Source organism: Panthera pardus, unplaced genomic scaffold (assembly GCF_024362965.1).
Source record: "Panthera pardus isolate Hobbes unplaced genomic scaffold, ASM2436296v1 HiC_scaffold_22, whole genome shotgun sequence".
NCBI classification, from domain to species: Eukaryota; Metazoa; Chordata; class Mammalia; order Carnivora; family Felidae; genus Panthera; species Panthera pardus.
The window spans coordinates 63,781,875-63,797,377 of record NW_026526788.1 but is presented as its reverse complement, the minus strand read 5'-3'; positions in this window follow the sequence as shown (position 1 = coordinate 63,797,377).

Below are 15,503 nucleotides of genomic sequence, written 5' to 3'. Positions count from 1 at the left end.
ATTTATTCTTGAGGGGCTCTTGTGGTAAGATTTGTGAGTCCATTAACTCTGGACTTAATATAACTGGGCTTTGCCTATACACCTGACCAACCATGGTAAGAGAAGGCAGAGAAAATAAATGCAAGTATGTGTGTGTGATAGAGGAGTGAGGACAAGTGATGAAGAAAAAGCAATAAAAAGGGGATATAAAGGAAAAAAAAAAGATAGGCACCATGATTAAGCGCCTAGATTCTAGTTCTGTGACTTAGGGTAATTGACCTCTCAAGATTGTGTCTTCATCTCTATAATGAAATTAATAGCCCCCATCTCCTTAAATTATTATGGGGATTAAATTCGCTAATATGCAAAACCACTGTCTTGTTTTTATCCTTGTGTTTTTATTGTGCTGGGCATCTATTGAGATGGTACACCTAATGTGCGATGCCATCCAAAAGAATCTGGTAGAGCCTCATGTGCCAAAAAGGCAGGATGTTCAAAGTCAACAGTGAAGTACAAAAAAGCAAACTGTAAGAGGCAGTGTACAATGTCTTCCCATTTGCATGAAAAATGATACATTTTCTTTCATATCTGTGGCAGAATAAAAAAATGATTATAGTCATTCCTCTATGGACGTTGTCTGGGACACCATAGACATAAGTAAAAGGAATCACATTGTACTGTATTTTTCTTTGTTACATTTAAAATTTTATCATTTGTGTACTCTTTTCAATGGAAAACAAAAATAGAAATGAAAGTATGAGTTCCTGTCCTGCAATGTGTAAATGAGATTATATGTAAGTTACCATTGGCCTCACAGTTAAAAAGCTCTCTAAAACATTGACTGTGATGATATTAAGAAAGGGGGCTTCCTTTGGCTTTCAATATAATTATGGAATGGATGAAAAATGAGTGACTGAAAGAATGGGGTGTTAGAATTTTAAGTTATGCTATTTGTGTCACTTTGCTGCTTGCAATTTTGGGGAAAGATAAACCACACTTTGTATGGTGTGGTTTACATGCATGGTTAATGTTGGTTCATCTCCATGGTTTCCTAATCTTCTAATGACCTGTAGTTTTGCCAGGGCACCCATTTTCATGTTACCAGACTGGAGTTTAGAGAATGGTCCTCCAAGTGCCCCAGAGATTCTCCACTAAAATGAGATTTCCTGGCCCTATGCTTTCCTACGGAGAGTTGTGTACTTGAGTAAAACTTTTCAGTTGAAGGGGGGGATCACATAAGAGGAATGTGTGCTTTAGAGCTAATAGTGTACAAGTTTTGTTCCTCCAAAGAAAAACGTAACCAAAAAAGAATTCTCTTTAATCTTGATTTGTTGACATTAAACAACCAACAAACAAAACAAGAATCATTATAGATGGTTTGAAAATGTTAATGTTATGCGCTGGATAAAGTTAAATTTTTTAGTGTTAAATTAGGGCAGAAAAATTAGTCTTGAAGGGGCAATCCTTAGCTAGGTGGCTAACTTAGGCCATTCTTCTCATCTTGATCTTCTATAAACATCCTTTATTTATGGGTTTATTTTAGAAGCCACCATGAGTCAATCTATATCCCACTTAATTTCAGCAGACGGGTGCTGGGAAACTTGTGTTGTTTTCTTCTGCTGTACCTGTACCGACAAGAGGCTACCTTTAATTGGTGATTTGTAGGGAAGCAACTAGACGGCAGCTCATTAGTGTTGGAGCTGGTGACTCTGAGGCCATCCGCTGGAAATGAGCTGAGAAAGTTGCCCTCCACTGAAAACTTACTCTGCTAGTATAATGTAACCCCATACCATGTAAAAAACAAAACCCTTTAATACTAAGGAAAATACTTTGTTTTTCTTAATTGTCTGTGCTGTGTAAAGTTAAATGTACTGCTTCACTATATATGTATGCAGCCATGACATTTGTTTTGCCTTGATTGGGAAAATCTCCATCTTAGCCAGAGCATAAGGGGCCTGTGGAAGTGTAATATTTTAAAGTTTCTCCTACTAGTGTCTTTGGTTCCTCTTTGATTACTCTATAGCTGTTAGTTGGTTAATTATATTTTCCAGTCTGCATACTTCATGACAAATAGGAAAAAAAAAAAAAATTAGTGTGAAAGCACTGTTAGTAAAACACCCAAGACATTAGTTATCTTGCATCCACCACAAAGAATAATGGGTTTGGCTGTTTCCTTCAGTTGGTTTGTGAAATAGATGCTGTGGCAAGTTAACTATTAGGTTTGATTTCCTCAAGGTCCTAGAATCCCAATAATCTGATCGGTTTCCCAGATAATTCTATGTCCTTAAGTGTCAAATAGAAATTGGAGCTCTAGTTCCTAAAATTGCAGCTTCAAGCTTACTTATTTCGGTGCTTCTTTCAGAATCAGTCTTTGATGCTTTCATGCATGCATGATTGTTTTCAGTCAACACTTACTGAGTACTTACCGTGTTCTGGGTGCTGGTTGAGAAGCTGAAAGTAAAAACATGATGACAAATAACGCAAAATCTGATATGAAGGATCTTTAGGAAACAGACAAGTAAATAGATGATTCTACCCGAGTGTCTCAGTAGTAAATACAGAGTATTCTAAGAATATAGAGGAGGGATACCTAATTTAGACTCTGATGGAGGTGGGAGATACGGAAAGTTTCTGAGATCTGAGTTGAGTCTCAAAAGATAGGTGGATGTCGGCTAGATAAAGAGTTGGGCAAATTTACTTCTTTAGAAGCTTAGAATTCTTACTATTTATAGAAATGTGGTAAAATTAAGATCCATTAAAAAACTCATAAGAGAAAAAAAACCTATGTAAAGAAAACATTAAGCCTAGAATATTAGGCAGAGGAAAATCTGTAATAAGCTGGGTAGAAAGGGAAGCTGAATCGTAACCTCGTCTCAGGTACAAGGATCAAGATTTAATGACCTGGAGATTCAGGATGCTTTTTAAAAATCATTTCTGGGTTATCTTATTCATGCATTCAGATTTAGTAGGTCTGGAGGGAAGGGCCAATAACACGAATTTGTAACAAGCCACCCAGGTAGGTACGGGATTTCCCTCCCCTTAATTTCTGTTGCCATCACTATACCCAGCCTCTCTTTTATCCTTCTACTAACAAGTCCAGGAGAGGCTAACATTTTTAAAAAGTATCATTTTAAATGTTAAGCAACAATAGAAAGGACATAAGATAAGAGTCATTCAGTTAGTTAAGCTTATGCAGCACAAGGTCCTGCTGCTACTGTAAACACAATTTAGAGTTTAGGTTTAGAACAGCTTTACATGGACATTCTTGGATTTCTTTCCCTCTTAGTAAATTTCTCTGTGAGACAGCTCATAGCTTATTTCCTGCACCTAGAAGTTTATCAATTGTTCATTTTACCTCTAACTCATTTGGCTGCAAACATCTAAGGTCACCTTGATGCCCTACCCAGACTCCTTCAGTCCTACTTGGGTTTCCTACTCAGAGGAACACCTTTATCCTTAGCTAATTTGAAAGGATAGATTAATATTTCAGTTCTGCTGATGCTCTCTATTCACTCTAAGAAATAAAGGGCCTTTGTTGAATCCTTCCTAATGATAGTGCCACAGGTCAGAGATAACTTCACCATGAAATAATGTCAATGACAAAACATTTGCACATATACCTTTAAGGCACATGCATAGTTCAACTGATATTTATTGAAGAATGAAGAATTACAGTAATTGTGAGTCATTCAGAGGCACGTGTCTCAGAATGCTGATATCTAGGAAGACCTATGTGATATCTTACTTATCTTCTGTCTGACATCAGGAAAAGTAACTTTGCCTTGCCATGGCACTATTTCAAGAACTCCTTGAGAATAAGTAATTATGATGCCCACCTGTCTCAAGTTGTTACCTTAGTTGTTGTAATCTCATGAGAAATGACTGATTAGGGATTATTGGATAACAGGAACTAGGCTACTTTGTTGGAGAAAACAGAACTGTCAAAGTGAAATTATGATATAGTTGGTTTAAACATACATTCGTTTGACAAACATTTTAAGAGTGCTTTGTCAAGACCTTTAGGGATAGAAGAGTAAAATACTACTCATTAAGAGCTTGTAAGTGGACCAAATTCAGTAACCATACTTGATTTAAAACAAAACAAAACAACAACAACAAAAACCCCTGCTTTTCTACAGCTCCATATAAAGTAGTATAACTTTAGACTAACTCTCTGTCTCCAGTCCTGAATGGGAACCTTTCTTCAAAGTGAGTAAGCCAGGGAAAGTAATTTAGTCTGGAGTTCTGAGTTGGAAATACAGTAATTAAATACAAGTCTGGGTTATGTTGAAAGGTGCCCAGCTGCCCAAGAAAATTTAGACACCAGGGCAGGGAGATAGATCCTTGCAATTTTGGTTCAAAGTCTTCAGGGCAACATTTAGTTCTTTTTTTGGAAATTTTAGATCTCTGATATGTACAATGCAACAGGGGAAAAGCCTACAGCAGGGGCATGTGCTGCCTTGTCTCTTGTATTTTTCCTTTTGATGCCTTTCAGGCTGTATTCTAATGATGAATCAGATGGGCTCATTCTCCTGAGAAGGCTGCTCAATTAGGAGGATACGATAACCTTTGAGAAAGAAAGATGAAATGCTGATGAGCCAACGTAGGAATTAACATTTTCAAATTGCTTCTGTACCAGCTCACAACATTGATAACAACAACAGCAATTATCATTGTTATTTCAGAAAGCTGTTAGTTTCAAAGTGGGTGTGGAAAGTCAAACAAGAGAATAAACCTCCTCTATCTTAGTGACATTTTTGGAGGCATTTTTTTACCCTGATCCTCAACCTAGATTTATAGAATCCATCTCTCTCTGAAAAATCATAAGCAAGGCCCAAGAATATATAAATTCTGTTAAAATAAAAGAAAATTAAGGAGAAAAAACCTATTCCAAAGTACTACTCTGCAGTAGCAGAGTTATTCTTTCTGGGTCCATAGACCTATGGAAAACATGTTTACTAGATATATGAAACAAGCAAAATAAAATCTGCTTTATGTTTTTTATTGGTATGAAGTATTAATGTATGTTCAAATAATTGAACGTCATTTACTGAGGATATTTTTGGGTAGACACTGAAAGTGATAATAGGTTTTAAGGGTCAGAGGACAGATAAGATCCCTTCCCTCTTGAAACTTGCAACCCATTGTCCTCTGACCTCTTTACCTCTGCCACTTTGCTACTCCCTAGTCAATGTCCTCCACCTCAGGGCCTTAATATCAAGTGTAAACCGTTGCCTCTCAAATTATCTTTAACGTTGACTTGTTACTTTTAACGTCAGATATATATATATATATATGTATATATACACATACATACATGTATGTATATGTATGTATATATATGTATATGTATACATATGTATATATATATATATATCTCCATCCAACTCTGTGATGACATCTTGAAGGGGCTGATGATTTGGTACTTTGAATTAACTGTCAAAAATGGAACTTTTCCCCTCTTACCGTCCATGTCTTTGCCAGTCTATTCTTCCTCTTCCCTTCTCCACCCACAGGATGTGAGCTTCATTCTGTTTGATCTGGCTAAAAAGTTTGCAGTCGTCTGTAATCACCCTCCTTCCTTCCTTCCCTCATTCGCTCTCGCTGTATTTTCCTAAATCCAATTGACAGTATATTCTGTCAATGGTAAATCTGAAGTCTATTTCCATTTCTATGGCTTCCAAATATTGTCTCTACTCTTTTTCTTTTTTAATTTTTTTTTTTACATTTTTTATTTTTGAGAGACAGAGCACAAGTGGGGGAGGGGCAGAGAGAGAATGAGACACAGAATCCGAAGCAGGCTCCAGGTTCTGAGCTGTCAGTACAGAGCCCGATGCGGGGCTCAAATTCGCAAACTGTGAGATCAAGACATGAGCCGAAGTAGGATGCCCAACCGACTGAGCCACTCAGGAGCCCCTATTGTCTCTTCTCTTATGCTATGTTAAGGCATCAAGTTTTCTTACCTGGAATATAAGAAACTGTACTTAATCCCAATTGGTCTCAGCTTCCAATGTTGATCCTTATAGTCTGTTTTCCATAAAGCACCCAGCAAGGACATTTAAAAACAAATTAAGAATTTGGTATAACCTTGGTCAAAACACTCTTGGGATTTTTTATTTTATTCTAGGTAACAATCAAAGTCCCAATAATGGCCTCACACATGGTCTGATCACATTCCCCCAAACTATCCTCTCACCTACCACTTCTCTGTTCACCTCCAACTCCAAACACATCTCTCCCACCAGAGTTTTCACTTGGGCTTCACTTTGCTTGGTATGTACTTCCCCATAAATACCTGTATAACTTGTCTTTCATTTTATTTAACTACTTAAATTTGACTTTCTCTGAGTGGCCTTCCCTGACCAAGCCTTCTGGACTACACATTTATCCTCCTTACTCTACCTTTAAATTGTTTTTAGTATTTTTTATCCTTCCAATCATCTGTTCTTATAGTTGAGCCTCCATTATTTGCAGATTCCATATTTACCAATTCTCCTACTTGCTAAAATGCATTTGTAACGCCCAAATCGATACTTGGAACATTTTCATGGCCATTCACAGATACATGCAAAGTGGTGAAAAATTGGAGTGCCCGATGAATGCATGTCCTAGCTGAGGTCAGACAACTGATGTTCTGCTTACTTCAGTTCTCAAACTGTAAACAACTGTTGTTCTTATAATCTGTTAGTGCCAGATTTTTCTCAGTTTGGGGTCTGTGTCTCTAGTGTTCTTGAAAGAGAAAATACTTTTATTAGATAAGCTTTGTTCAGGCATGAGTTAGTGCTGCTGGCCGTGAGTTCAATGTAAATGAATTAATAACATATATTAAGTAAGGTGTTTCTAAACAGAAACACATACATAAAGAAAAGGTTATGTATTGATTGCTTGATGAAAATGTTGTGACCAGAGGGTTGCAGGTACCTAACCTTTTTCCCCTTAGGAGTAGCGGTTTCATTAATTCAGTATTTGTGGTGACTTTATAGAATGTAATTACTGATTAATAATGAGAATTGATTGAATTTTGTTTATTTCACCCCACCCTCACCTCCAAGATAGAAACTTATGAGCAAGGATTTGGTGTTTGCTCCCACATGCCCAATACTTAAAACAGTGCCTGACAGATAATGAGTGCTCAATAATGATGTAATCAAAGATAATGCTATTGTGAGACAAATATAGTATGTTAGTATGGTGAGAAATACAATAATCTAGGAATACAACATAGACATTGTAATACAGTCTCTGAAGGCAGTAAGCGGGGCCATAAGGTAGACTAGTCATTAGGCATGCTGATGTCATTTTTTCTCTTTTTTTTTTTTTTTTTCAACGTTTTTTATTTATTTTTGGGACAGAGAGAGACAGAGCATGAACGGGGGAGGGGCAGAGAGAGAGGGAGACACAGAATCGGAAACAGGCTCCAGGCTCCGAGCCATCAGCCCAGAGCCTGACGCGGGGCTCGAACTCACGGACCGCGAGATCGTGACCTGGCTGAAGTCGGACGCTTAACCGACTGCGCCACCCAGGCGCCCCTGATGTCATTTTTTCTGAGGCCTACAAGGGAAAGACTAAGTCAGCCTTGAGAAGAAACAAGGAAAGAGTATTCTAGGCAAAGGGAATAAGAAGTGAAGATACACAGTGAAAGTGATGGCAGCAGGGATTGAACAAAATGAGGGCATTGTGAGCAAAGGGAAGAATGGTGGAGATAAGCTGGAAGAAGCAGGCTAATGCTAGATCAGGAAGACATTTTGTATTTTAGATCTTCTGAGAAAACAAGGAGTACATGGAAATATTTTAAGCAATGCGAATTGATAAATTTTATTTATACCCCAAAGAGACGAACAATAAAGGGGAGACTGATTAGTCAACAAATGGGACCAATTTTCAAATGCCATATATTCTGTAACTGCCAAATAACAATTCTGGGATGGTGTCTTAGTTGATTCAAGTGTGTATACAAGCTGCCATGGGACTGCTACTTAGATTTCTTGCAAATAGACTTGAGGAAACCATATGGGAATTTCCAGGGGATAGCCTGCAGCTTTCACAGCAGAATATTTTCTATTTGGGAAGGCCCTCTTCAAACATTTGTGCAGATTTTGAAGAAAATATAAAGAGACAAACTTGGGAAAAAGGGAACACTTTTGTGGTCAGAATGATCTCTCAAATGAACCATCCCAATCTGGACATCAGGGAGTGGCAGATATAACAAGACTTAATAGCAGTGACATATTTTAAAAGTCTGGTATAGTGCTCAGCCTTTAAAATGTGTTGAGTAATTGATAGTTATTATTGTAAACTCTCATAATGAGTTTTGTAGTGAACTAGTTTTGAAGTGTGTAAGAAAAAAAATTGCCTCCATAATAGATTTCTCCAGATGTACATGTTTAAAAAAATGGTATTTAATCATAAATGAGTTTGAAGTTTTGTTAGGTTAGTGAGTTGGTGTTACTGTTGTTATAATCTCTAGGCCAGAGAGATTGTCAAAGATCACAGTGATCATTTCATTGCTTCTAGAAGATTCACTGGCACTAAGAATGTTCAATAAGTTTAAATTATACAAAGAACTCTTATTTTTAGTGGTCTCTCAGAATACTGTGTTAAGAATGCTGATGCATAATCTTGACTTGTAGTACTATGATCAACGATTAATGTCTACTATACATAGTTACCCCCTCCTAACCCTAATGTGCCCAAATTTGGTCATGTCTTAAGTAAACTATCTTGGGGAAATGACCTCTGCTAGATCAACATGATGTACTGAAATGAGCATAGAATGACAGTCAGACAGAATTGACTTCAAACTCTGTTACATCCATTCTAACTGCATGTGCTTTAGAAAGTACATCAACATCACTACTTGTCTTTGTACAAGGAGGGTAATGATAGCTATATACCATGGCAACCAAATAGGACAATAGATATAAGTTAATGGTATATGGTTGGAACTTGGTAAACATTAGCTCTCTTTAAATTCCCGTTTCCTACTATTTGGGAAAGACCACTTGTTTCAAATGCACAAAGGCAATTTTGGACATACTCCCATCATGGGCCATTCTTAGAATTGAAGGCTTAAAAAAAAAAAAAAAAAAAGAATTGAAGGTTTACTTGTGCTATTGCTTTCCTTCATGGGTTAACATTCTATCCTTCTCTAGCTCTCTTCACTCATTTTGTATAATGTCTGTTTATTATTATACTACACCTCTCATTAGTGTTGAAGCCAGAAGACCTTTGTCTTCAGGGACTGCCCTTTACTGGGTTGACGTCAGTTCTGATCCCCTTCATATACCTCTAAAGAGCTCACCTATGAAGAAACTCAATTTTTATCAAAAACAGGAATCTGATAAATATAAAATATCAGGACCTTAATCTTTTTCCCCTCCCAGAAAAATCTATATTTTAAAATGGGTTTTCTGTGAGATAAAACTTTTTAAAACAAAGATGTAGATGTTAATTTAAATATCTTATATGTTAGGAAGAAATCATAAAACTGGGCAGATCATGGCTGATTTCATATTCCATCTTTCCACATGTTTTTATCGAACACTTCTGTGTACCAGATATGAACTAAACATCCCTAGATTCTAGAAAGGAGACTGTGCCCTTTGTAATCACTAAAGATAGAAAATGGGCAAGAATCTGATTGTGTTCAGTGTTTGGCTAGTGGTTATCACAGAATTTAAATGGAAAGTGTTATGGAATTAATAACACCTGGAAGATCACCTTTATCTGTGATATGATTACAGAAGGCTTCATGGGGGAAGGTGCATTAGAAATATGTCTTCATGGGCGTGCCTGGGTAGCTCATTGAGTTAAGCCTCTGACTTTGGCTCAGGTCACGATCTCCTGGTTTGTGAGGCTGAGGCCTGTATCAGACTCTGTGCTGAGACCTCAGAGCCTGGAGCGTGATTCTGTGTCTCCCTCCCTCCCCTGCACTCTCTTTCTGCCCCTCTTTCTGCCCCTCCCCTGCACTCTCTCTGTCTCTCTTTTTCTCTCTAAAATAAAATAAACATTTAAAAAGATTTTTTAAGAAATCTGTCTTAATGAAAGGAAGCATTTAAGTAGATATGGATTATATTAGAAGGATGAGAACTTTGTGTATAGCAGTAACACGAAAATGAACCAAATATGTTCAGGAAATGAAAAACAGTTCTGTGTGGCTGAGTTTGGAGTGTGCATATGTATGGGACAGATTTTCACCAGATTACAGAGGGTTTTGAATGTATGCATTGGGGGTAATTAAAATAATAATGAAGAATAATTATTTTAAATAACAAAATAATAAAAGAAGACTGGGGTGGGTTTTTTTGTTGTTGTTGTTTATTTATTTTGGGAGAGTGCGTGCATGTGTGTTTGGGGGAGAGGCAGAAAGAGAGGGAGAGAGAGAGAGTCCCAAGAAGGCTCTGTGTCATCAGCACAGAGACTGTCATGGGACTCAATCTCATGAACTGTGAGATCATGATCTGAGCCAAAATCAAGAGTTGGACACATAACCATCTGAGTCACCCAAGCACACCAAGAAGGAAGACTGTTAATAGAATGGTGTTTTAAAGAAAAACATGGCATTTATGTGTAGGTTGCACTGGAGTTGGGAAAATATAAACTGGGAACATCAAAGGCCTAGTCTTAGGATAAGACAGGAACATGTCAGACCTGAGTTAAGATTGTAAGGGTTAGAATGTAAAGGGCATAATGAATGTAAGATATATGGTAAAGGGAGACTGTATATAAGGATTTGTGAATTACTCTCACTTGCAGATATATATTTTGGATCTACACTTGCATGTTGAAATAAATACTAGAGTGAATTGTGGGGACATTCCACTTGGATGTGGGACAACCACATGAGCAAAGCATTACTGTTACTAACTGAAAACCAACAGCAACAACAAACGTTGACATTAAATAATTTCAATGCAGTTGATTTGTGAGTAAAAAAAAAATTGCTTCACATATCTGAAATAGTAGATTAAATTTATGTTACAGAGAAGGAGTGAAAAAAGTCATCAGTCATCCACATAAAATATGCATGTCAGGAGAGTGTGCCTTGTGTGCCATTTTATCACATCTTCTCTACACGTTTTTCGGTCAAATGAAATGATTTATCAGCTCGTGCTAAATTGCCAATTCTCAGATAATGTATACCTCCAGCTAGATCATTCGAAAGGATTTATCTCTTGTAGAACACTACATACAAAGTGGCATTGTTTTTCTTCTGTGACTCTGCTTGCAGAGGAGACATTAAATACGCAAAATTATTGATTTTCTTGTTTCACAAATGCTTCCAAAGCTCTTAACTTGACCTTATCCAACCAAAAGCAACCATTTTACATTTGTCAGTGATCACAAGCAGTTGCAGAACATTTTACTGAGGCTGACTTTTCCTTTTCTCTTGCCTTTTTTGCATAATCAGGGCTTGAATTTGGACTGAAGGCAGAAAGGAGAGTATGAGAAACTGAGCCTCAGTTATCTAGACCCATTCATAGATTTCCACAAGATACTGAACCTTGTTGAATCTTCAAATCCACCAACATAGTATATCCTTTTATTTATTTTGATCTTCTTTGATTTTTTTATCAGTCTTTTGTAGTTTTCAGCATATAGATCCTGTGCATGTTTTCTTAGATTTATAACAAAATATTTTGAAACTATTTTAGGTGAGATTATTTACTATATATCAGTTCATACTTATAAATTAATAGTATATAGACATATGATGAATTGTTGACCTTGTATCTTGTGACCTTTTAACTCAGATAAGTTCTAAAAGTTTCTTTTTGGTAGATTTGTTGAAACTTTCAAAGAGACAATGTCATCTGTAAATAGGGATACCTATTTCTTCAAATCTATATTTCTTGTTTCTTTTTTCTTTTTTGACTCATTGTTAGGTTGGGACTTGTCATAGAAAAGTTATTGTGGGGGAGGCACCTGGGTAGCTAAGTAGGTTAAGGTTCTGACTATTGATTTCATCTCATGCTGAGATTGAGCCCCATGCCATGCTCTACACTCACTGCTTGATGTGCACATCCTAATGCGCACACTCTCTCTCTGTCTCTCAAAATAAATTTTAAAAAATTCATTAGGAATAGTGGGAATTAGACAACCTTGCCTTGATACTGATATTAGAAGAAAAATGTTCAGTCTTGTACAACAAAGGATGATGGTAGCTGTAGGTTTTGTTTTTGCATGGATACTCTTGATGATTTGTGTTTTTGTGGGTTTTTTTGTTTTTTTTTTTTGTTTTTGTTTTTGTTTTTTAGCAATTATGGTTTGCTGAAAAATTTTTATCACCAAAAGATGTTGAATTATCAAAAGTTTTTTTTTATGATCACCTGATATGATGATACAGTTTTGCTCCTCTTAGACTGTTAATATGGTAGATTACATTGATTTTTGAATGTTGTGTTAGTCTTGCATTCTTAGATAAACTCTGCTTGATTGTCATATATTATTTTTATGTGTTGCTAAATTTGATTCACTTGTATTTGGTGGATGTGTTTGGAATCTTTTCATAGGATGCATTCACCTATAGTATTTTATTGTACACTTTTGTCTGGTTTTGGTATCACTAATTTTGGCCTCATTTTATGAGAAGGGAGTATTTCCTTCTTTAACACTTTTTGGAAAAGTGCATGTAGAACTGCTATTTCTTATTTAGTGATTGGTGGAATTCATCAGTGAAACAGTCTGGGCCCGAGTGGTCTTATTTTAGGATTTTAACTATTATTTTAATATATTTAATAATTACAGGACAATTCAGGTTATCTAGTGTCTCCTGAGTGGGTTTGGGCAATTTGTGGCTTTCAGGGCATTGGACCATTTCATATAAATCATGAAATGTACATAGAGTTATTAGAGTACTCTTTCGTTACAGTTTTAATATTTTCAGCTTCTGTAGCAATAGTTTGATTTCAATCCTAATATGAATAATTTGTGTGTATTTACTTTGGGAAGCCTTGCTTCAAGTTTATCAATTTTATTGGTGTTCTTAAGACTCTATTTTTCATTTTACAACTTCACTAGTTTCTACTCTTCATTGTTTTATTCTGCTTGCTTTGGATTTATTTAGCTCTACTTTTTCTGATTTCTTAAGGTGAAATCTGAGATTATTGTTCTGGTAGGCACAGACACCTGCTGAGGGCAGCTAACCCAGACACTGACTGTTTAGCCTTGCTTTGCTCCAAATCCCATGCCTCTGTGCCCTGGCCTTTCTGGTTTAAACCTGCCTCAGTCCTAGTTCAGTGAGACTCTCCCCAGAAAAGCAGCACAGCTCCCCACCACACCAGGTACCTCTAAAGTTTGGTGTTATAAAAGTCATCAGACTTGGCTGGATAGAGGTCAGAGTGCACTGCACTGCTCCAGGCAGGCAAGCAATCTGGAGACAGACATTGTGAAAACACTGATCTAAAAAATGCCTAGGACAGACTAGGGGAAATCATTTGCTCCTCTGGGAGGGCTTCCCTGAGAGTAGCAAGCATAGACTCCTATCTCCTGAGACAAAGGAACTGGCTGGCATCATTTCACTTACCCACCCCTCAGTATAAACCAACTTCACTAAACAGCACAGTGCCAACACGGGATGCCTAACCTGCTTAGGCAAGGAGAACTTCTGCAAACGACTGACCTAAAGGTGCACCCAAAACACAGCAATGGAGTGCATGTAGCACATACCAGAGACACTCCCTGAGTGCCAGGCCCTGGAAATTAGAGGACCTCTTCTTCATAAAGCCATTACTCTCAGGAGCAGGAAAATTAACAGGCTTTTCTAACACACATAGACAAAGACCTAGACAAAATGCCAAGGTGGAGGAATTCATTCCAAAATTTGCAATCACATTGATGGAACTAGAATGTATTTTGCAAAGCAAAATAAGTCAATCAGAGAAAACAAATACCATATGATTTCACTTATGTGGAATTTAAGAAAAGAAATAGATGAGCACATATAAGAGAGAAGAAAGAGGAAAAAAAGGGACACAAACCATAAGAAACTCTTAAAGATAGACAACAAACTGAGGAGTTATAGAAGTAGGCGAGTGGGGGATAGGCTAGATGGTTGATGGGTATTAGGGGGGCATTTGTTATGATGAGGACTTGGTGTTGTATGTAAGTGATGAATTCTCCTGAGACCAATATTGTATTGTCTGTTAACTAATTAGAATTTAAATTAAAATTTGAAAAGAAAAAAGAATCATAAGGATATGCACTGGGCTTGAGAAAAACATGTACAACATGGAAACCTTACTGCAGAGATAAAACAGCTAAAAAACAATCAGGCAGAAATGAATAATGGAATAATTGAGATTTGAAACTGACTGATGTAATGACCACAAGGATGGAAGAATCAGAGAAATGAATAAGTGACATAGAAAATAGAATTATGGAAAATAATGAAGCTGAAGGAGAGAAAGAATAATCATGAGAGTAGACATAGAGAACTCATTGACTCCACCAAATCATAGGAGTCCCAGAAGAAGACCAGAGAGAAGAGAGGAAAGAAGGTTTATTTGGGGAAATCATGGCTAAAAACTTCTCTAATCTGGAGAAGGAAACAGACAGCCAAATCCAGGAGGCATAGAGAACTCCCATTAAAATCAACAGAAGCAGGCCAACACCAACACATATTGTAGTTAAATTTGCAAAATACAGACATAAAAAAAAAATCCTAAAAGCATCAAGGCAAAAATCCCTAAGTTACAAGGAAAAACCCATAAAGCTACTAGCGTATCTTTCAACAGGAAGTTGGCAAATCAAAAGGGAGTTGCATGATTTATTCAACATGCTGAATGGGAAAAATCTGAAGCCAATAATACTCTATCCAGCAGGGCTATCAGTCAAAATAGGAGAGATGAAGAGTTTCCCAGACAAAAACTAAACTGGCTCTACAAGAGTATTAAAGGGATTCTTTGAATGGGAAGGAAAAACCAAAAGTGACAAAGACTAGAAAGAACAGAGAAAATCTCCAGAAACCATGACAAAACAATTAATAAAATGGAACTAAATACATATCTATCAATAATTACTCTGAATGTAAAGGGACTAAATAGTCCAATCAAAAGATGTAGGATGTCATGGCGCACCTGGGTGGCTCAATTGGTTAAGCATCTGACTCTTGATTTCAGCTCGGGTCATGATCACACAGTCATGAGATCAAGCCCAGGTTGGGCATGGAAAAGCTTAAAATTCTTTTTCTCTCTCTCCCTCTGTTCCTACCCGATTTGTCCTTTCTCTCTCTCTCACACTCTCTCTGATCTCTCTCTCTCTCTCCTCTCTTTCTCTCTCGATCCCTCTCTCTTTCTCTGTCTGAAAAAATATTTAAAAAAATTTTTTTTAACGTTTATTTATTTTTGAGACAGAGAGAGACAAAGCATGAACGGGGGAGGGGCAGAGAGAGAGGGAGACACAGAATCGGAAGCAGGCTCCAGGCTCTGGGCCATCAGCCCAGAGCCCGACGCGGGGCTCGAACTCACGGACCGTGAGATCGTGACCTGAGCCGAAGTCGGACGCTCAACCGACTGAGCCACCCA